This window comes from Coenobita brevimanus, chromosome 110 (assembly GCF_032717465.1).
Source record: "Coenobita brevimanus isolate Jiangsu-jjx chromosome 110, ASM3271746v2, whole genome shotgun sequence".
In the NCBI taxonomy this organism is placed as follows: Eukaryota; Metazoa; Arthropoda; class Malacostraca; order Decapoda; family Coenobitidae; genus Coenobita; species Coenobita brevimanus.
Window position 1 is genome coordinate 28,157,265 of NC_137063.1, and position 23,061 is coordinate 28,180,325.

The window sequence follows — 23,061 nt, forward strand, 5'->3', positions numbered from 1 at the left end:
TATGTGCTTATTACATGTAATGTAACTACATGTACTTGTTACATGGAACGTAAGGGATGTGAATGATGAGGTGAGAGAGAGAGAGAGAGAGAGAGAGAGAGAGAGAGAGAGAGAGAGATTGTCCAGGTGCTTAAGGATGCAAAAGTGGATATATGTGGATTGACTGAGATCAAATGATGAGTGTGAGAGTGGGAGTGTGGATGGGGTCCAGCGGTGGAAGTAGTTGAGAATGAGAGGGCAAAAGAGGGTGTATGTATTGTTGTGTGCAAAAGATGGAAGGAGAATATACGAGAGTGTGGATCAGTTGGCTCAAGGATTGTGTGGTTAAAATTGAAAGTTGGAGTACAAACATGGACGATTTTGTGTGTGTGTGTGTGTGTGTGTGTGTGTGTGTGTGTGTGTGTGTATGTGTGTGTGTGTGTGTGTGTGTGTGTGTGTATGCGCCAACGCAAGATCGCGTAAGCAGACTGAAAGAAGAGTTCTGTGCAAATGTGCAAGCATGCATGGAGAAGTTTGAGAGGAATGAAAGTTTTTTTTTTTTTTTTTTTTTTTTTAAGACATGAATAGAAAAGTAGGGAATGTGAAGGTGGATGGAGTACTCGTTGAGTGGGGTGTGCCTGCAGAGGTGGATGAGAATGGCAGTGCTCCAGTGGAGGGTGTTGGTGATAACCAATACCCTCTTTAGGCAGAAAATGATCCGCAAGCATATGCGGCGAGTGATGGGAAAGGTAGGTGGTGAACTGAATGAACGGAAGGCAATGACTGATTATGTGTGTCTGGATGTGAGAATGAGAAGATATGTAATGGATGCAAGAGCATATAGAGGTTGGGGGAGTGGATTTTTCTGACCAAACGAGGAGGGTAGAAAGGTTGCAAGAGGATGGAAAAAAGGCAGAATATAAGAGAGAAATGGAGAAGTGACTGGGTAAATATGATTTGGACCAGATGGGGAAGGTGGAAGGTGTGTGTGCAAGAAATTCACGGAAGAAATATGCGCAGCATGTGTGGTGGTGAGTGCGGTGAAGAGAAGACGAAAGGGGATACAAGGAACAGCATGGAGGAATGAATTGGTGAAACAAACTGGCGCAAAAAGAGATGAAAGGATGCGAAGATGTGTAAAGGATGCAAGAGTGTATATAGAGGTTGGGGGAGTGGACTTTCTGACCACTACTTGGTGGTGGCCAGAATTAGAATTCAAGTAAGATGGAGGAATAGAAGAAGGGAAAGACGAGAGGAAGGAGTAGTTGCAAGGAGAGTGGAAAGGTTACAAGAGGATGAGAAAAAGGCAGAGTATAAGAGAGAAGTGGAGGAACGATTGGGCAAATATGAACTGGAGCAGATGGGAGACGTGGAAGGTGTGTGTAGCATATTTACAGAAGAAATATGTGCAGCATGTGATGTGGTGTGTGGGAGGAAGAGAAGACGGAGGGGGGTGCAAGGAACAGCGTGGTGGACTGAAGAGGTGAGACAGGCTGTGGCACAAAAGAAGAAAGCATACAATGAATGGATGAGAAATAGGGGTGTGGAAGAAGTTGAGAGGAGGAAGAGAGAGTTATATGTAGAAAGAAAGAGAGAGGTGAAAAGATTAGTAAGAGAGAGTAAGAAGAGAGTGGATGAGGAATTTGGAAGGAATTTGAGTGTAAAGTGGAGGGACTGTAAGAAAATGTTCTGGAGAGAGGTGAAAAGAGTAAGACAGGGTGGAAGTGAAGTTAGCAGGGGAGTGAAAGATAAAAATGGTAGATTACTAGTGGAGAAGGGAGAAAAAGTGAGCAGATGGAGAGAACACTTTAAGGAATTGTTGAACGTAGAGGATGGAAGTAATGCGAGTATAAGTGGCTGGGGAATGGCTGGGAGAAGGAGGGAGGTGAGAAGACAGGAAGAAATCAGTAGGATAGAAGTTGTGGAAGCAATGAAGAAAGTTAAATAGGGGAAAGCCCCAGGAATTGATGGAGTGTGTGGTGAAATGCTGAAGCATGGGGGAGAGATAGTAGTAGAATGGATGTGGAAGATGTGCAGATTGGCCTGGGAGGAAGGTAGAGTCCCGGAGGATTGAAAGTCAGGTATAATTATTCCCTTGTACAAAGGAAAAGGGAAAAAAGAAGTGTGTGGTAATCATAGGGGCATTTGTCTTCTTAGTATAATAGGAAAAGTGTATGGTAGGATACTTATTGACAGAGTTAGAGAAAGAACAGAGAAATTAGTTGAAGAACAGGGAGGCTTTAGGAAGGGAAGAGGTTGTGTAGATCAGATATTCATTCTTAGATCTTTAGTGGAAAAGTTTCTAGAGAAGGGAAAGAAGTTGTATGCGGCTTTCATGGATTTGGAGAAAGCATATGACGGTGGATAGACAAGGATTGTGGAAAGTGTTAAGAATATATGGAGTAGATGAGAAGTTGTTGAATGCTGTGAAGAGTATGTACGGTGGTGCGTAGGCTGCAGTGCGTGTGGATGGTGAACTAAGTGAATTTTTCTCTTTGAAAGTTGGTTTGAAACAGGGATGTGTCATGGCTCCATGGTTGTTCAATCTGTACATGGATGGGGTAATAAAAGAGGTACAAGGTAAGGTAGTGGATGTTGGAGTGGCCCTGGTGAGAGAGGGTAGTGTTTGGAAACTCCCTGTACTGTTGTTTGCAGATGATACTGTGTTGTTGAGTGAAGACGAAGGGGAGTTGCAAGGCTTGGTGGATGAGTTTGAGAGAGTGTGTAAGAAACGGAATCTAAAGGTGAATGTAGGGAAGAGTAAAGTGATGGTCTTTGAGAGAGGTGACGTCAGTGAATGTACAGTGAGGTTGGATGGTGAGGAATTGGAAAACGTGAGTACGTTTAAGTACTTGGGTAGTGTGATGAGTAAGGTTGGAGGTTTGGAGGGTGAAGTGTTTGAAAGGGTACAGCAGGGAAGAAAGGTTGCTGGTTCTTTGAAAGCAGTGATAAGAAACAGGGAAGTGAGCATGGAAGTGAAAAAGTTTCTACATGACAGTATTGTGATACCAACTCTAACGTACGGACGTGAAGCTTGGACATTTTTGGAAAGACACAAATCAAGAGTGAGAGCAGTGGAAATGAGTTATTTAAGAGGAGCCTGTGGAGTCACATGGAGAGACAGGCTGACTAATGAGGATATAAATGAGCGTTGTGGTGTGGATGTGGATGTGATAGGAAGCGTTATGAGGAACACACTGAGGTGCTTTGGCCATGTGGAGAGGATGGAGGGTGAAAGACTGACGAAGAGAGTGTATGTGAGTGAGGTGGAGGGGGGAAGAGGGAGGGGGAGGCCGAGGATGAGATGGAGGGATGGGGTGGAGAGGTATATGAGAGAGGGGGGCGTGAGTTGGAAGCAGGGCAGTGAAATGGCGGGGGACAGGGTGAAGTGGAGGCGATTTGTTTGTGGCCACCCCAAACGGGATTGAGGCGTCTAGCAATAGATAGATAGATAAAATGAGTGGACGTTAAGCAGACGTGTGGAGGAAGTTGAGAGACGGAAGAGAGAGTTATATGTAGAGAGGAAGAAAGAAGTGAAAAGATTGGTAAGGGAGAGTAGGAAGATAGTGGATGAGAAATTTAGAAGGAATTTGAGTGTAAAGTGGAGGGAATGTAAGAAAATGTTCTGGAAGGAGGTGGGCTAGGAGAGTTAGACAGGGTGACAAAGAAATCTGTAGGGGAGTGAATGATAAAAATGGTAGATTGATAGTCCAGATGGAAGAAAAAGTGAGCAGATGGCGGGAACACTTTTTAAGGAACTGTTAAACCTAGCGAATAAAAGTAATGTTAGTATAAATGGCTGGGGAATGGCTGGGAGAAGGAGGGAGGTGGGAAGGGAGGATAAGAACTGTATGATGGAAGCAGTAGAAACAATGAAGAAAGTCAAAATGGGGAAAGCCCCAGGAATTGATGGAGTGTGTGACGAAATGCTGAATCACGAGGGGAGAGGCAGCAGTAGAACGGATATGTTAGATGTGCAGATTGGCCTGGGAGGAAGGTAGAGTCCCAGAGGATTGCAAGTCAGGTACAATTATTCCCCTGTACAAAGAAAAAGTGATAGGAAGCGTTATGAGGAACACACTGAGGTGGTTTGGCCATGTGGAGAGGATTGAGGGTGAAAGACTGACGAAGAGAGTGTTTGTGAGTTAGGTGGAGGGGGGAAGAGGGAGGGGGAGGCCGAGGATGAGATGGAGGGATGGGGTGGAGAGGTATATGAGAGAGGAGCAGGGCAGTGAAATGGCGGGGGACAGGGCGACTTGGAGGCGATTTGTTTGTGGCCACCCCAAACGGGATTGAGGCGTCTGGCAATAGATAGATAGATAGACAAAGAAAAAGGGGGAAAAGAAGTGTGTTGTAATTATAAGAGCATTTGTCTTTTTATTGTAAAGGGAAAAGCATATGGTAGGATGCTCACTGACAGAGTTATGGAAATAACAGAGGAATCAGTGTGAGGAGAACAGGAAGGTTTCAGGAAGGGTAGAGGTTGTGTAGATCACATATTCATCCCGAGGATTTTAGTGGAAAAGTTTCTGGAGAAGGGAAAGAAGTTGTAAGTGGCCTTCATGGATTTGGAAAAAGCATATGACAAAGTAGATAGAAAAGGAATGTGGAGAATATCAAGAATAGATAGAGTAAATGGGAAGCTGTTGAATGCTGTGAAACGTGTATATGAAGGTGCTAAGGCTGCAATGTGTGTGGATAGTGAACTGAGTGAGTTTTTCTATCTGAATGTTCGCTTAAAACAAGGATGTGTCATGTCTTCATGGTAATTCAGTGTATATGGATGGGGTTATAAATCAGGTACAAGATAGAGCAATGGATGTTGGAGTGCCCCTAATGAGAGAGGGCAGTGTTTGGAAACTTCTTGTATTGTTGTTTGCCGATGATACTGTAATGTTAAGTGAAGACGAAGGGGAACTGGAAGGCTTGGTGAATGAGTTTGGGAGAGTGTGCAAGAAACGGAATCTAAAGGTGAATGTCGGAAGAGTAAAGTTATGGTCTTCGAGAGAAATGAAACCACTGAATGTGCAGTAAGATTGGATGAGGAGAGAATGGAAAATGTGAGTGCATTTAAGTACTTGGGTAGTGTGATGAGTAAGGATGAAAGTTTAGAGGGGGAAGTGCTTGAGAGGGTACAACAGGAAAGAAAGGTTGTTGGTTCTTTGAAAGCAGTGATAAGAAACAGGGAAGTGAGCATGGAAGTAAAAAAGTTGCTGCATGATAGTATTGTGATACCAACCCTAACGTAAGGGAGTGAAGCTTGGACCTTGTTGGAAGGACGGAGGTCAGTGAGAGCAGTGGAAATGGGTTACTTGAGAAGAGCATGTGGAGTTACATGGAGAGACAGACTGACAAATGAGGAAGTGAAGCAGCGTTGCTGTGTGAATGTGGATGTGATAGAAAGCGTTAGGAAAAATACACTGAGGTGGTTTGGCCATGTGGAGAGGATAGAGAGTGAGAAACCAACGAGGAGAGCGCATGTATATGAGTGAGGTGGAGGGGGGGAAAGGGAGGGGAGGCCAAGGATGATTTGGAGGGATGGAATTGAAAGGATATGAGAGAAGGGGGTGAGGGCTGGGGGAAGGGCAGTGAAATGGCGAGGGAGAGGGCGACATGGAGGCACTTTGTTTGTAGCCACCCCATATGTGACTAAGGCCTCTGGCAACAGATAGATGGCTTATTACATACACGTACCAGACAGTGTTAGTGCATTGAGTGGCAAGTTAATATAAGGTACGCCAAACACTTCTCATGTACGAGTACTACACAACCAAGTAAATTATTTCTCTTACACCCCCCGAGTCTTACATGCCGGGCCCAGCGGTGAAAAATTCTAGTAGAGTTCAGGGCAGTAGTCAAGTAACATACCAGCCACAAATCTGAATCATTAGACTATGTGAACTGTTTGCTATCACGTGGAGTCCATGCCTCTGTGTGTGTGTGTGTGTGTGTGTGTGTGTGTGTGTGTGTGTGTGTGTGTACCGATTTTTTTTTTTGGGGGGGGGGAAATTTAAGAAGCTGACAGTATATTTCATGAGAAGTTGACGGTACAGTAATGATTATCTCATTAATACTTTTACCATACCATGTCAGGTCTTCCAAACTTCATATTCAAATGGGTCTTTCACAGGTTGAAAAGGATAGCTTAAAGAAGTTTTGGTCTGATAGGAATTGGGGGTTTCCAGTGGCAATCCTAGGTGGTTAAAATCAAAGTGGGTTTGGGGGACCATGCCTCCATTTGATAGGTTGACGAGACTGTCAGCAAACAAGTTGCCGCCAGCGTCCAGGAGGCTTCCTTAAATACCCTAAACCGGTAAGAAAAAAAAAAAGTTCTATATACGTTTTGTAGTCTAAAATCAACAAACAGTTATCTGTGTCGCACATTGTACTAAAATTACTTTCCTTAAGAATGTGAAAGTGTACATGACAGGTGGAATTGCCGCGCCGGCGTGTGAAAGGGTTTTACCACACTCTCCACATTGACTGGGTTATGATTTACCCAGGAAAATAGAAATAAATAACTGACTGTGGAAGTCAGTATTCATTATAAAACATAATGGTAGATTGTAATGTTTTAATGTTTTACCTTAAAACTCTGTCGTATCTATAAGCGGTCGTAACTACAGGATAAGCAAGTCTGCATAATTTTGTTTTTCGCATTTTGCCACACTGATATTCAATTTAATTTGATTGTGAAGTGTTTGATTGTTATATAAATGAAGATATACACCTATTCAAGCAGTCATTCACACACCTTAAGTTGAAGAGGGTTAATCAATATGGCATTTAGTAGCCTCTGTTCAAATTCAAGAGGTACTCGAATGTTTTGCGTCATATAAAATCTGACAGGGGCGTCGAGTAGTCTCCTCCAACATATATGATCTAGAGTACAGTAGTCTAGCTTTTGGGCCTTGTATGTCCCCTGCCGTCCAAGGTAAGCCCATCGGAGTACTGAAGTATTAGCAGGTTGAGTGCAGAGAAGGACTGCTTCAGAATATCCTCCAAAAATGAAAGCGTTAGGGGGTAAAGAAATGGACGTGGGGGACAAAGAAACTTGTATTGTGGTGAAGGTGGTAAGGAGCCATGCCAGTATACCCTGTGAAGACGGGTGGCGTAGGAATAATGGTCTGATTGCAGTGGAGATTATATTAAAGAATTATCTAATAACAAAGCTTATAAGCTAAGCTTGCATTACTTTCATTTATATATCATATTGCGACACAGTTAAATTATATAGTAGTAGTAGTAGTAGTAGAGTAGTAGCAGTAGTAGTAGTAGTAGTAGTAGTTGTTGTTGTTGTTGTTGTTGTTGCAGTAGCAGGAGCAGCAGCAGTAGTAGTAGTAGTAGCAGCAGTAGTGTGGTGGTGGTGGTTGGTGTTGTTGTTCTAGTATCAGCAGTAGTAGTAGTAACAGTTGTAGTAATTAAGTAGTAGTAATGGTGGTGGTAGTAGTTGTATCAGTATTTGCATTAGTAGCTGCTGTTGTTGTAGTTGCTGTTGTAGTTGTACAATGACTTGTGATTGTTGCAGTAGGTGTAGTTGTGGCAGTTGTAGAGATGTGGTTTGAGTAGTTCTAGTTGTAGTAGTTGTAGCTGTAGCTGTGGATGTCGCAGTATCAGTAGTTGTAGAGTTGTAGTTTCTTTTTCACTAATGCAAAGAAGAAGGAACCAAAGGCCAGGGACCTGCAAATTGCTCCCTCCAAGAAAAAGCAAAACAAGATAACAGAGAGCCAAATTCAAGATCCATTCATATCGATATGTCTGTACACACTGCGTTTAAAGGACTGGAGATCGTAGGCAATAGGAAAAACAGAGAGGGAGGCAGTTCCAGAGTTGATCTGTTGCATACATGAAGGACTGGGAGTAGCGGATAACTCTTGCATTAGAGAGGTGGACAGAAAAGGGGTGAGAGTTTGTTGCTAGACGGATGCAGTAGCTGTAGTTGTAGTGATAGGTTTAGTGGTGATTTTAATAGATGTAGTTGGAGTAATAGGTCTCGTACCGATTCTAGCGCTTGTAACTGTGGTAGTTGTCGTTGTAATAGATGTAGTTATAGTTGCTGTTGTAAACATTGTAATTATAACAGTTGTAGTGGTTGTAGTTGTAGCTGTAGTAGTTGTAGTCATAGTTTTATTAGTAGTAGTAGTCGTCGTCGTCGTCGTGGCTGTTCTTGTAGTAGTAGTAGTAGTAGTAGTAGTAGTAGTGGCAGTAGTGGTAGTAGTAGTAGTAGTAGTAGTAGTAGTAGTAGTAGTAATAATAATAATAATAATAATAATAATAATAATAATGATAAACAATATTTTACACACTGCCAAAAGACCAAACCTACATAAATGAAGGTAGAAAACTATTTTAGAGAAACACTTGGAGAACTTTCTAGAGGTGGTATTTTAGAGACGAAGGTAAATATAGAGTGCCTGCGACAAATCTAAAGTAGCTAATAACAAAGAATTTAGGCCACTTTCTGTGAGATAACCACTTCCTAGGAAAGGGGATATTCTCTCTCTCTCTCTCTCTCTCTCTCTCTCTCTCTCTCTCTCTCTCTCTCTCTCTCTCTCTCTCTCTCTCTTTGATACGGATACTTGTATTGTGAAAATTCATTACTATGATTACTGTCATTACTATCAGCATCATCACCACCACCACTACCACCACCACCATCAATGTCATCATAAAATTATAATGTGAAATCATCGTCATCATCATCATCATCATCATCATCATCATCTACTGGTGGGGTGAGGTACGGTCCAGGAAGCAAGGAAATTAAGTAACGTGGTCGTGGGGGAACTAATCAACAGCCTGCCCAGTGATATGGGTCACACAATTATTCCGTCGCCATTCAAACCCAGGAACCCTTGCTTGACCTCACTGGCACACCTTTCTGCACGTAGAGTCATGAATACCTATTACACAGTGTCAATCCGACGACAGTCAAGTCAAAAAACGGAAGCCAAACCCTCTTCATGCGTCCCTCCGTATGCGACTCATCCAATCAGCTAGATGCCTTGTCAATTCTTTAGCCTCCCAAACCTCCATGCCTCTCTTTCTCACACATTCTTTCACCATATCTATCCACCGTTATCTTTGCCTACCCTTTTCGCCACACTGTTTATATGGTACCAATTCTCCTCACATAACTAAACCATCTAAGCCCACTCTCATCAGTTCTGTTTTCCACGGACTTCCTTCCTACATATCTTTCACGAATCATAGTATTTCATATCATATCCAGTCTCTATAATCCACACACGTCTCTCATGAATCCCTCTCCGCTGGTACTCTTGACTTTCCTGATGCCACACCAGAGTCTCACACCGATATGCTAATGGAGCAAACAATATTCCTTCATGCACTACTCTTTAGGTGACACGCTCAGACCCCTGTTTTGGATCGAGGCTTTCACATCTCCAGCTACTCGTATTTTCCATACCTGTGTCATTCTATTTTCCACTACCTTTGCACATTTACCTCTCTTTTTTTTTATGACGATCCCCAGGTACTTAATATCTCGTCACTTCGTCTCCTTCCATTCACCAGAATATCACACTGGGAGTCTCAAATGAATAATAATCTATCTATCTATCTATTGCCAGACGCCTCAATCCCGTTTGGGGTGGCCACAAACAAATCGCCTCCACGTCGTCCTGTCCCCCGCCATTTCACTGCTCTGCTCCCAACTCACACCCCCCTCTCTCATATACCTCTCCACCCCATCCCTCCATCTCATCCTCGGCCTCCCCCTCCCTCTTCCCCCCTCCACCTCACTCACATACACTCTCTTCGTCAGTCTTTCACCCTCCATCCTCTCCACATGGCCAAACTACCTCAGTGTGTTCCTCATAACACTGCCTATCACATCCACATCCACACCACAACGCTCCTTTATATCCTCATTCGTCAGCCTGTCTCTCCATTTGACTCCACAGGTTCCTCTTAAATAACTCATTTCCACTGCTCTCACTCTTGACTTGTGTCCTTCCGACAATGTCCAAGCTTCACTTCCATACGGTAGAGTTGGTATCACAATACTGTCATGTAGTAATTTTTGACTTCCATGCTCATTTCCCTGTTTCTTATCAGTGCTTTAAAAAACCAGCGACCTTTCTTCCCTGCTGTACCCTTTCAAGCACTTCACCCTCCAAACCTCCATCCTTACTCATCACACTACCCAAGTACTTAAACGTACTCACATTTTCCAATTCCTCACCATCCAACCTCGCTGTACATTCACTGACTTCACCTCTCTTAAAGACCATCACTTTACTCTTCCCTACATTCACCTTTAGATTCCGTTTCTTGCACACTCTCCCAAACTCATCCACCAAGCCTTGCAGCTCCCTTTCGTCTTCACTCAACAACACAGTATCATCTGCAAACAACAGTACAGGGAGTTTCCAAACACTATCCTCTCTCACCAGGGCCACTCCAATATCTACTACCCTACCTTGTACCTCTTTTATTACCCCATCCATGTACAGATTGAACAACCATGGAGACATGACACATCCCTGTTTCAACCCACCTTCAAAGAGAAAAATTCATTTAGTTCACCATCCACACGCACTGCAGCCTTCGCACCATCATACATACTCTTCACAGCATTCAACAACTTTCGATCTACTCCATATATTCTTAATACTTTCCACAATCCTTGTCTATCCACCCTGTCATATGCTTTCTCCAAATCCATGAAAGTCGCATACAACTTCTTTCCCATCTCTACAAACTTTTCCACTAAAGTCCTAAGAATGAATATCTGATCTACACAACCTCTTCCCTTCCTAAAGCCTCCCTGTTCTTCTCCAACTAATTCCAACTAATAAAATATGAAAAAAAAAAAAAAAAATAGAAATAATGGAAAAAAAAATACTATGACGTAATAAACAAAATGAACAAAATTGATATCATGTAAGTTTACAAATCAGTCTCTTCTATATATCACCCAATCCGTTTTTTGCCCTATCAGGAGTGTAAAGTAGGGGCCCGGGGCTAGGCTACTCATCCTGGCATTAGAATCGAGGGTTACATATCGCCTTCCCTCAGTGGCATTATGTGAGCAATAAGCCCCAACCATTCCTCAGATGTAAGCAGTATTAGACCACATCCGGTTGGAGCACCTTAATCCACTAGTGACTAGACCATCAGGAGTCTGTTTAGTTATATGGTTACCACCCAACAGGAAATCAACTGCAATGTTACTCAGTATAGTGAGTGGATGGTGGGCTCCCCATGAACACACACACAGGGAAGAAGGAGCATTCAGAGAGTGCAACATTCATGCCCGCACACTAGTCTTAGAGTCGAAAAAGACTTTACCTTGTGACCTTGGCCTCTGACAGACTACAATCAAAATTTAAGTACTTCATTCTTGCGTAACCCTTAACGTTTCCTTCAGCCTGGTTAAAATCTGACAAAATCTGTATGAGTTGACTCTGCCGAGTGACCTTGGTTTTTTACCTTTCCCTGTGGTCCTGACCTTTGACTGCTTGTTCTAGAAATCGACTATCTTTAACGATGTATTAACCTGAACCCATCCACAAAGTTTAGTCCACATCGAATAAAAGTTATTAAAGTTTACCTTGCCATGTGACCTTGGCCTTTGACCTATTATTCTAGAAAATAATAGGTCATCCACTGAGCTCATCCTCAACTCATCCACCAAATTTTATCTGAATCATATAAAAATTGTTTTAGTTATTTTGTTCACACAAAGACACGTGTATTGTTCAAGTCCCCGGACTTATGGTTTGCAAAGGTGAATCCTTTCGTTCTTAGCTGACCCTCAACCCTTCCATCAAGTTTGGCTCATCAGATCAAAATTGTCTGAGCTGACTTTGCCTCGTTACCTTGGGCTTTGACATATCCCTGTGACCTTGATTTTTCAATAATTGTTCCCCAAATCGAATCCCTTCATTCTTGCCTTATTTGCAATCTTCTCAGAAAATTTGCTCTAAAGTTTAAGTTGACCTTGCTTGTGGCCTTGACCTTCAATCTGTTGTTCTCAAAAACAAGAGATTTACTCCTTCAGTATCTCTCAGTCCTTCCTACAAGTTTTGTTAAAATCGAATGAAATTTTTTTTATTTATTTTGTTAGAAAGCACACACACGGGTCAAACTCTGACCTTGCCAATGACCTTGATTTTTTATTTGTTTTCCTCAGAACAGAATCACTTCATTCTTGCCATACCCTCAACCCTTTCCCTAAGTTTTGATTAAATTGGATAAAACTGCATAAGTTGATATGGTGGATGAAAGTTTGACCTCTCCTTTTGATCTTGACCTTTGATCCACTGTTCGAAAAATAGGTTTACTCACTGGCTGTTTCTCAACTTCCTACTAAGTTTGGCTAAATCTGGCTACACACACACACACACACACACACACACACACACACCACGAGCGTGAGTGTAATAAAAAGGATGCAATGACATAAAAAGTGAAAAAAAAAAAAAAAAATGCTTCTTGCTCTTTTTTCTGCATCCTTCCCAGCCTATTTACGAGTTGGGAGAGTGATGATGATGTGATAGTGATAAGGATGATGGTAATGATAGTGATGGCGAAGGTGATAATGATGATGCTGAAGATGATGATGATGATGACGAAGATGATACAGGTGATGGTGGTAGTGATGATGGTGGTGATGATGGTTACGGTTGGTAGTCATGATGCTGATGAAGATAATGATGTTGGCGATGATGCTGGCGTTGATAACAGTGGTGATAAAGGTGGTGATGTGATGATGGTGGTGGTGGTGGTGGCAGTGATGGCGATGATATTGGTGATGATAATGATGAAGATGATGTTAGTGTTGATGATTATGTTGGTGACAGTGATGATGGTGGTGGCGATGATGGCGATGATATTAGCGATGATGATGATGAAGATGCTGGTGATGATGATGATAATTGTGATGCTGGTGATGATGATGATGATGATACTGGTAATGACGACGGTGATGAAGTTGGTGATGATAATGGGATGATGAATATGAAAAAAACTCCTTGCAGATTTGTTCAGGAAAACACAGAAGAGAGCGAAAAATATAACTTGGTTACCAGCTCTATATTAGTCCGACACAGAGTCCATTATGAAAGTGATTCTTAACCCTTTTCGAGTCGCTCCCTCTGTCTCGGCCATACATCTCCGTACCCCCACCTCCCTGTTATCCCATAAGTATTCTTCCTGAATGAAGTAGGAGAGGTAAAAAACATGCACTAATACTTTTCATATCATAAATACAAGCTATATAAGCCACACGCCAGTACACAGGCCATTTAGTGATAATCTTTTACACAAGTTGTGCTGGTGTTCAATAATGCGAGGCCGTGTGCCATACAGGACACTGCACTGATGTTCTCAAAGTTTTGTTCGTTTCTGTATTTAGTGTTGACAGCGACCAACGTGGATGATGCCGCCTCAGACTTATCCAGTATATGGATACGAACCTCGTAAAAATCGCTACTTTACAGATCATTAACTCAACCACATTGTCATCAACACCATCCTGTACTGATGGTTATAAACGCCACACAGTTGTAAACAACACCACGGCATAGTTATGGTCATGATCACCTCCATATGTTCATACTGTAAATACCACCACATGCTTATGAACAGAAACACCATCGTATGGTAATATCATAACTGGTCGTAAGCACCTCTCTATGGTCAAAACCACAACCTCATGGTCACAACCACCACCACATGGTCATAACCACCACTACATAGTCATAATCACCACCACTTGGTAATAGTTATAATTATAACCATAACCACTTGTTCATGGTTTTAACCACTACTACATGGTCATAAACACAATCACTTGGTGATGGTCATAGCCACCACCAAAGTCATAGGCACCACCACGTGATCATGGTTAATTAGCCACCACCACATGGTCATAAACATAACCAATTGGTCATGGTCATAGCCACCACCATTTGGTCTTAAACTCTGTCTCATGGTCATAATACCAACACGTGGTTATATACACCGCCACACTGTCATGGTTATAAACACCACCACTTGGTCATTAACACCATAACAAGGCCGCAAATACCTCCACATGTTCATAAACACCAGCATGCATATGGTCACAGGGATAAACATCATCAAACAGTCATGAACACCACCACACTGTCATGGTTATAAGCTGTATCACATGTTGATAACCATAAACACCATCATATGCTCGTAAACCCTGCTACAAGGCCATAAGTATCACTACATGGGTATAAATACCAATACATTGTCCTAAACACAATCACATATTACTGGGCATGAACATCATCACATGACCGTAATACCACATACCAAAAATTATATACCACAGTCAAACATTAGACAGAAGTAGCAATGCATGTTTTCATTCCCCCTCAGATGCGTCAAATTTCCTTCCTGTTTTGAAACACGAACCAATTAGCAGTCTGTAATTTAAAGGAGTTCTCTTTACAGTTTGGTAATATGGAAAAAAATGTGAGTAGGAGAGGCAGGAACGTGTCACGTGCAGACGTGACAGATGCCTGTTGCGTCAGCCAAATAATTCATTTATCTTTCATTCTAGCTGATACCTGACGATTAAATTCAGCTGGGTAGTGAAGGGGTTAAAACAAGGCTATACATAATCCCAATACAGTAGTTCCAAAAAGTACAACAGAAGGCTGTTTGACGGATGAGGGAGCTTCAGTGCCCTAATATGGGACTTCACTGAAGTTGCTAATATCTACTGGCGTGAAGGGGGAGCTTCATGTCCCTCACATGGGGCTTCACTAAGGCAATTAAAGTCTGGCTTCTGAAAATTATCCTAATGATGCCCCGCATTTTCCTTATTCTGAATGCTGAATAAAATCGTCCAGAGACACCAAGAGTAAATATATACAACTACGATTCATAGTTATGTGGTTATTATCCCCAGATACGCTATTGATACGGATATGTTGACATTCTAAGGAAAGAATGAGTGGAAAAGTGGTGAATGTGAAGGTGGATGATTAGTTGGTGAGTGGGGTGTGCCTGCAGAAGTGGATGAGAATGGTAGTGCTCTAATGGACATTTGTGCTGGGAGGGGGTTGGTGATAGCCAATACCTTCTTTAGGCACAAAGTAAACAGCAGGTATACGTGGCGAGTGATGAGATGGGTGGGTAGTGAACTGAATGAACGAAAGGCAATGACTGATTATGAGTCTGTGGACGAGAAAATATGATATGAGCTGGATCCGAGAGCATACAGAGGTTGGGGAAGTGGACTTTCTGACCATCATTTGGTGATGATGAACATCAAGATACAGTACAAATGCGATGGATAAATAGTAGGAGAGAAGGGCAGGAGGAAGCAATCTATATAAAGAAGGTAGAAATGTTGCAAGGGGATGAAAAAAATGCAGAATATAAGAGAGAAGTGGAGGAGCAACTGGATAATAACTGGAGCGGATGAGGGAGGTTGAAGGTGTGTGCAAGGCATACACAGACGATGTCTGTGCAGCATAAGATGGTGTGTGGAGTGAAGGGAAGACGAATGAGGGTGCAAAGAACAGCATGGTGGGATGAAGAGGTATGCCAAGCTGTGGCGCAAAAAAGGAAAGCACATAGTGAGTGAGGCATGGAGGAAGTTGAGAGGCGGAGTTAAGAGTTATATGTAGAGAAGACGAGAGAGTTTGGAAGGAATTTGAGTGTAAAATGAAGGGAAATGTTCTGGAAGGAGGTAAAGAGAGTTTGATAAAGAAGGTAGTTGGGGAGTGAAAGATAAAAATGGCAGATTGCTAGTGGGGAAGGGAGAAAAAGTGAACTGATGGAGAGAATACTTTGAGGATCAGTTAAACACAGAGAATGAAAGTAGAGCGAATATAAGTGACTGGGGAAAGGCTGGGGGAATGAGGGAGATGAGAAGGGAGGAAGAGATCAGTAGGATGGAAGTAGTGGAAGCAATGAAGAAAGTCAAAATGGGGAAAACTCCAAGAGTGAATGGAGTGTGTGGTGAAATGCTGAAGTATGGCGGTGAAATAGTAGCTGAATGGATATGGAAGATGTGAAAATTGGCCTGGGAGGAAGGTAGAGTCCCGGAGGATTGGAAGTTAGGTAAAATTATTCCCCTATACAAAGAAAAAAGAAGGGAAAGAAGTGTGTGGTAATCATAGGGACATATGTCTTTATAGTTTAACAGGAAAAATTTATAGTAGGATACTTATTGACAGAGTTAGGGAAATAACAAAGGAATTAGTTGGAGAAGAATAGGGAGGTTTTAGGAAGGGAAGAGCTTGTTATTCATCCTTAGGTCTTTAGTGGAAAAGTTCCTAGTGACGGGGAAAGAAGTTGTATGTAGCGTTCATGGGTTTGGAGAAAGCATATGACAGCAGATAGACAAGGAATGTGGAAAATATTAAGGATGTAACTATGAAATAAGTGGGAAGATGTTGAATGCTGTGAAGAGTATGTATGAGGGTGCTAAGGCTGCAGTGTGTGTGGATAGTGAACTGAGTGAATTTTTCTACCTGAATGTTGGACTTAGACAGGGATGTGCCATGTCTCCATGGTTGTTCAATATGTATATGGATGGGGTTATAAAAGAGATACAAGGTAGGGCAGTGAATGTGGGAGTGGCCAAAATGAGAGAGGGCAGTGTTTGGAAACTTCCTGACCCAAGTTAAGAGTGAGAGCAGTGGAAATGAGTTAAATAAGAGGAGCATGTGGAGTCACATGGAGAGACAAACTGACAAATAAGGAAGTGCAGGACAGTTGTGGTGTAGATGTGGGTGTGACAGAAAGCTTCAGGAGAATTACATTGTGATGGTTTTGCCATGTGGAGAGGATGGAGAGTGAAAGACTAACGACGACAGTGTATGTGAGCGAGGCGGAGAAAAAAAGAGGGAGGGGAGGACAGAGGATGAGATGAAGGGATGGAGTGGAGAGCTATATGAGGAAGGGGTATGTGAGTTGCGGGGAGGGCAGCGCAGTGGCAGGGTTCAGGGCGACATGGAAAAGATTTGTTTGAGGTCACCCCTTATGGGATGAATGCGTCTGGCTATAGACAGATAGATTTCCCCTTAAGCCCGAGGACGTAATTTTCGTTTCATGCCCGCCACGGTCACACGATTTTATTCTGCTTAAAGAAGGTTTTTCGAACTGGTTGAGGTTCGATACATCCTTCAGTTATCCCCTTCACTACCATGGTTTTCTCCTAAGCTAAAGAGTCGCCTTTAAGTAGCAAAAAATCACTAGTAGAATATACTATCTGATTCCAGAGGTTAAAATGTGATATGCAAAGTAAAAGACAGTTCACACAGCGTATACCTCCAGCAACGCTTATACCAGACAACTCAAATCAGCACCAAAATTTAACAAAATCTTCCTTGGCCCATGACTCACATTGTCACTCGGTTTTTGAAGAGTATACAGTATTAAAGAAAATATTCGATAATACTCAAGAGCAGGGACAAAGAATTGTCTTGTGAAAATCAAGCAATGATTACTTTATGCCGGCTTACTTCGCCGATTCACTAAGGACGATAATTTATAAACTTTCTCAACAGTACACAGCAGACACTAATTACTCACAAATGCTGTTTATTAGTACTGTTGGCCTCTGGAGAAAGTGACTCCATCCCTGACAATCAATAACTAATGCTATTGATGATAACAGATTCTTGCTGATGCATTAACTCCTGGTTGCACAACGTATTTTATGCTTAATACAAAAGGACTGGCCTAAGTACCAGTTATGAATAGCAAAGTGTTTATGCAAACTAGGAGCTATAAGTGAAATAAGGTTAATATGAAAAATAAAACACGAGTTTACATTGCATTAAGCTCAAGAAAAAGAACTGTTAAATTTATTGATTACAATAATATAAATTTACGTTACATTTCAAAATGAATTCAAAATAAGGAGATCACACTCACTCGCCCACTCTAAAGCTAACTCTTAAACCTAGGAAAAAACGAAAAGAAATACTGGTCAGAAAAGTGGACAAAGCGAATGACTGTGTGTCGTTACTGAGGAAGGACACTGCACACGCTGAGTCTCTGGAATTCAACGGCAGCGGCGGGAACTGGGAGTCTTTGCTGAGGAAGGATACTACCACACACGCTACCTGCTTCCACGGCGCACAAATCTTGGCTGCCTTCAAATCGTGAGAAAGAGGCGAGTGTCGAGCCGCATTGCCAACGGCTAGAATGAGCGAAACAAGCTCATAATAAATCGCTCAGCAGAAGTGCTAATGTCTCACACAAAGACGATCACTTATGACACAGTAAAAAATTGTTCTGAAAACACTCCCGACCGGGTGAATATGTGGCGGTTGACTGAGTGATAAATACTGGGATTCCACTAGAGTTCGCGGTTTCCCACCGAAGTTGATGTCACGAGTTTATTCAAATACAAAATCGCGCCGACTCGTGACACACATATCCGCAAAATTTCATTGAAATCCATCGATACCTTTTGAGATATGTTGTGGATAAACCAACAAAAAACAGTCTTGACACGGGACTCGAACTCACATCACCACCAAAATTTTATACAGTAAACTCTTTCTTGGCCTATGACTCATAAATCCACAAAGTTTCATTGAAATTCACCAAAAACTTTATATCTTGTGGACAACCAAACGAACAGATAAAACTGCCATAAGCAAAGTGCTTGCCGGATGGATTCGATTATGTCTGCTTAGTTTTCACTGGCATGTGGGCACTAAAGCTCTTGCCTGATGGATTCGATTGTGTCTGCTTAGTTTTCACTGGCGTGTAGACAATCATTTGGCAAAATTTTTCGCTCTTCATTGCGAAACACAGGATGGGTTTGGGAAGCTAAAAATTGCATTGCCAGGTGTGCCAGAAGTTTCTCAATTTGGTACGAAAAAAAATCGATTTTCGAAATTTGAAAAAATGGTGCCTGGTCCAGCCACTGGGTGCTGACGATTTCCGGACCCACGGCTATCCATTGAGGGGTTTCAACCCCCTACCCAAACCAGGGCCTTTCACCGATTTTGATGAAAAACAGTAGGCTTCTAGGGTTTACAGATATCTACCTTGTTTTTTTTTTGTTTTTTTTTTTCAGAACGGCGCAAAATTGTAATTTGTAGAGAGCAGACAACAAGCAAACAGACAGACACAGACAAACATACAGAACTGACCAACATGCTTGTCGAATCGACAGATTCCGGCAAGCAATAAAAGGGCAAATACATAATCTCATCCAACTCCGTTGGCGGAGGTAAGTAGGCTACCGGTAGCTAAAAAAAAAAAAAAAAAAAAGTATGGTTCTAAAAAAAAAAAAAAGTCATCGTTGTTCTATGGTTATGGGAATATGCAAATCCTTTAGACACAGATTGCTCTTACTGCGCTGGTACGACAGACTATATAACATCATTTATTGTGCCAGTTTATGTATTTTTAGGTTCTAATATACACCGAGAATAATATCTGCGCTACAGTCACGAGGCGGCACATACATCACAGTGTTTAGATACGTTTCAAAATCCTAAATACTTGAAATGGCGCGTTACTTTTCTGTGACTGGTGTACCACTAATGGCCACATCCTCGTGGGGTTAAGAGGCTTTGTAGCACCTCTTACTGACCAACATATTTTTGCAAGTGGCAAGTTAATATCTGAAAGACATAAAGTACGTGCAAAAGAATGCAAAATAAATAAGTACAGAGTCTCTTCTGCCATGAACATAAGAGCTTAATTTTCCTCTGCCACGAGACACAACACATGAGGTGTTGCAACAAAGGGACTGCACAAAATTAAGCACATGAATATTTACAGCTGTCACGCAGAGCCATACCAGTGCTGACCTTAATAGTGAAGTGGCTCACTGCACTTCCCACCCTTGTAACACACCAGCAACACAATAACAGCAAGGGTGCACAATTACCCAGTTCATTCCGAGAATGTAATATATTTTTTCTAGGTTACGCCACGCCACCACAACCACCACACCACCCTTCATCTTGAATCACCACCACTACCACCACAACCCACAACTATCACCACCACAGGCACCTAACCACATTGAGCCACACTTAACACAAAGACACTGGACCATGTATATCTACACCAAAATTATCACACTAAGCCACATCTATCTCCACAACACTGTACCTCTGATATCACCACGAAACTGTACCACGTCTATTACCACGATACTACTGCAACTATCACAAGCACAGTCCACAATATTGAATCACTTGTATCACCAGCAGACTAAACCATATCTCACCATCTTGAACTATTCCCCACCACCACAATCGGAGTTCATCAGTTCTCACCTACCACCGTAACAGCCCCACCCTCATCACCACCAAATTCTAACACAATGAACCACACCCAGCACCATCAACTTGATGTGCGTGTTATACCACCACCACCACAGTTGTCTTCCAGTGGTCATTGTGTTTCTAACCTTCACCACTTTGAACCAAACCTATCACCACCTCAGTTCACCACACTGCACCACATTAATAACCATCACCACCATCTACGTCTATAACCACCACACTCAACCACATCTATAACCACCACACTCAACCACATCTATAACCACCACACTCAACCACATCTATAACCACCACACTCAACCACATATAACCACCACACTCACCACATCTATAACCACCACACTCAACCACATCTATAACCACCACATCAACCACATCTATAACCACCACACCCAACCACATCTGTAACCACCACACTCAACCACATTTATAACCACCACACTCAACCACATCTATAACCACCACACTTAACCACAACTATAACTGCCACACTCAACCACATCTTTAACCACCATACTCAACCACATTTATTACCACCACACTCAACCACATCTATAACCACCACACTCAACAACATCTATAACCACCACACTCAACCACATCTATAACCACCACATTCAACCACATCAATAACCACCACACTCAACCACAACTGCCACACACAAACACATCTTTAACCACCATACTCAACCACATTTATTACCACCACACCAAACCACATCTATAACCACCACACTCAACCACATCTATAACCACCACACCAGACCACAACCACAACACCAAGCCACATCTATAACCACCACACTCAACCACATCTATAACCACCACACTCAACCACATCTATAACCACCACACTCAATCACATCTATAACCAGCACACCAAACCACATCTATAACCACCACACCAAACCACATCTATAACCACCACACCAAACCACATCTATAACCACCACACCAAACCACATCTATAACCACCACTCTGAATCACACAGACAGCCATCAGAATCACGATCACATGGAACCACGTCTTACTTTGGCTTTCTATTTCCTTTTTATTTTTTAAATAATTTATTTATCTATCTATCTATATCTATATCTATCTATCTATATATATACATATGTATTGCCAGACGCCTAAATCTCGTTCGGGGTGGCAGAAAACAAATCACCTCCACTTCACCCTGTCCCCCGCCATTTCACTGCCCTGCTTCCAACTCACACCCCCCTCTCTCATATACCTCTCCACCCCATTCCTTCATCTCATCCTCGGCCTCCCACTTCCTCTCCCCCCCTCCACCTCACTCACGTACACTCTCTTCGTCAGTCTTTCACCCTTCATCCTCTCCACATGGCCAAACCACCTCAGTGTATTCCTCCTAAAGCTTCCTATGACATCCACATCCACACCACAACGCTCCTTTATATCCTCATTTGTCAACCTGTCTCTCCATGTGACTCCACAGGATCCTCTTAAAAAACTCATTTCCATTGCTCTCACTCTTCGACTTGTGCCCTTCCAACAACTTCCAAGCTTCACTTCCATACGTTAGAGTTGGTATCACAATACTGTCATGTAGTAACTTTTTCACTTCCATGCTCACTTCTCTGTTCTTATCACTGCTTTCAAGGAACCAGCAACCTTTCTTCCCTGCTGTACCCTTTCAAGCACTTCACCCTCCAAACCTCCATCCTTACTCATCACACTACCCAAGTACTTAAACGTACTCACATTTTCCAATTCCTCACCATCCAGTCTCGCTGTACATTCATTGACTTCACCTCTCTCAAAGACAATCACTTTACTCTTCCCTACATTCACCTTTAGATTCCGTTTCTTACACACTCTCCCAAACTCATCCACCAAGCCTTGCAGCTCCCCTTCGTCTTTCACTCAACAGCACAGTATCATCTGCAAACAACAGTACAGGGAATTTCCAAACACTACCCTCTCTCACCAGGGCCACTCCAGCATCCACTACCCTACCTTGTACCTCTTTTATTACCTCATCCATGTAGAGATTGAACAACCATAGAAACATGACACATCCCTATTTCAACCCAACCTTCAAAGAGAAAAATTCACTCAGTTCACCATCCACACGCTCTGCAGCCTTAGCACCATCATACATACTCTTCACAGCATTCAACAACTTCTCATCTACTCCATATATTCTTAATACTTTCCACAATCCTTGTCTATCCACCGTCATATGCTTTCTCCAAATCCATGAAAGCCTCATACAACTTCTTTCCCTTCTCTAGAAACTTTTCCACTAAAGATCTAAGAATGAATATTTGATTTACACAACCTCTTCTCTTCCTAAAGCCTCCCTGTTCTTCTCCAACTAATTCCTCTGTTATTTCCCTAACTCTGTCCAAGTATCCTACCATACACTTTTCCTATTATACTAAGAAGATAAATGCCCCTATGATTACCACACACTTCTTTTTCCCCTTTTCCTTTGTACAAGGGAATAATTATACCTGACTTCCAATCCTCCGGAACTCTACCTTCCTCCCAGGCCAATCTGCACATCTTCCACATCCATTCTACTATTATCTCTCCTCCATGCTTCAACATTTCACCACACACTCCATCAATTCCTGGGGCTTTCCCAGATTTAACTTCCTTCATTGCTTCCACAACTTCTATCCTACTGATTTCTTCCTGTCTTCTCACCTCCCTCCTTCTCCCAGCCATTCCCCAGCCACTTATACTCGCATCACTTCCATCCTCTATGTCCAACAATTCCTTAAAGTGTTCTCTCCATCTTTTTTTTTTTTCTTTTTTTATGTGACCGACTCT